The following is a 1,411-nucleotide window of genomic DNA, read 5'->3' as shown; positions in this document are numbered from 1 at the left end:
TTCTCTTTCCCCACAGTATATCATTTCTGTTGTTGCTGGAATCAGCTTCTGAGGTGGCTACTGAAGCCGATTTACCTTCTTATCTGGCTCATGGGAAATTCCCACACCCTTATCATGCCAAACAGTTTGAATGTTGCATGTCTCACTGCTGTCTCCACTTTTCACTTTGCATAATCTCTCCACTCTCTCTTCCTTCTTCACAAATGATCTTGAGGGCCATAGGCAGATGTCCACCTAGAGAAGGGGATACCATCTTGTCTTCTTGCGTGCACCCCAATCTCTATAAATTGTTCTGTGGGAGCCTCCTTATTGGAATGAGAGGAGCAACATTTATCCTTCCTTTGTGAAGGAAGGATGTAAAATTTTACTAGGACATCTACACTTCCTAGAACTCTATTCATGGACCCTTTTATTTCCTTTTTTTTCTCTCATATAGTCTTTTTTATAGCAAGGAAGCACTCATTTATTCTCCACTTAAATACCATACTTAAGATTAAAAGTCACGTTTGGCAGTGTACTGCAGAATGCTAAATAAGACTTCACACATGTCGCTTTGGATTTCTTGATATCTTGTTATGTTTTTCATCATCCATTGGAACAATTAGTTCAGTTTCCTAGAAACATTTGAACAGTAGTTACGTGTTTGCCCAATAACCCAGTACCCTCCGGGTTTTTGAAGTGAAGAATGTTACTTGTACAAGTCAGAATCTGATACCAATTAAGTGGTGACAGCTTTGACAATAAATGAGAATATGCTCCTCCATGGCTAAGAAGGGAGACTGCCACAGCTGACAGGTCCCAAAGATACATGGAGTTCTCATATAGTCTTGAGGGGTACCAGGAGGGTTGATGGTATCTATTTCTTTCAGTTAACCCTCCCAGAAGCTCTCTTTAGAATGCTTGTGGTGGCACTTGGATGGAACTCTAAAGCAATTGGAAAAGTCAGGTTAACAATCAATTACATATATATTGAGCTGGAGATTTGCAGGAATACTTTTTCTTCCAATGTATTTTCTTATTCTCCCTCCTCCCCAATTTTTAGATACAATAAATGACTTGAAGAAGATACTATTTAATGAAATATTAAAGGCTTTAGAATCATTCTATCCTCCATGCTTTCTCTCTTTAAACCTGAAGACTCATCTATCACTTAAAATTCAACTCCCTCCTTTTTAAATTTTTTACCAATTTCTCATGAAATTAATTATTCATTTAAATAGTTCTCAACTTTCTCCTTTGAGACATATGATGACATTATGATAAAAGAAGAATAAGTTTTATTACTGTGAATTTTTTTATAGCTAGTAATTATTTAAATGGTTGGAAGAATTGTAGTTCATCTCTTTCTCACAGACATATAAGGGCCAATACAGAGTATGTACATCTACGGGAAAAAAAATTAAATTCATAT

At 36.4% G+C, this 1,411-nt stretch overlaps 1 non-coding gene across 1 annotated transcript; it reads right to left on the bottom strand.

Annotated features, from left to right (window-relative positions):
* Window positions 1-683: 683 nt before the first annotated feature.
* Window positions 684-814, bottom strand: LOC112390396 (small nucleolar RNA SNORA24). Its single transcript, XR_003001270.1, has one exon. It is a non-coding gene; the product is annotated as a small nucleolar RNA SNORA24 (small nucleolar RNA).
* Between the last annotated feature and the right edge of the window lie 597 nt (window positions 815-1,411).

This window comes from Neophocaena asiaeorientalis, unplaced genomic scaffold (genome assembly GCF_003031525.2).
Source record: "Neophocaena asiaeorientalis asiaeorientalis breed wild unplaced genomic scaffold, Neophocaena_asiaeorientalis_V1.1 scaffold143, whole genome shotgun sequence".
Lineage (NCBI taxonomy): Eukaryota > Metazoa > Chordata > Mammalia > Artiodactyla > Phocoenidae > Neophocaena > Neophocaena asiaeorientalis.
This window is presented reverse-complemented; position numbering and strand designations above follow the sequence as displayed.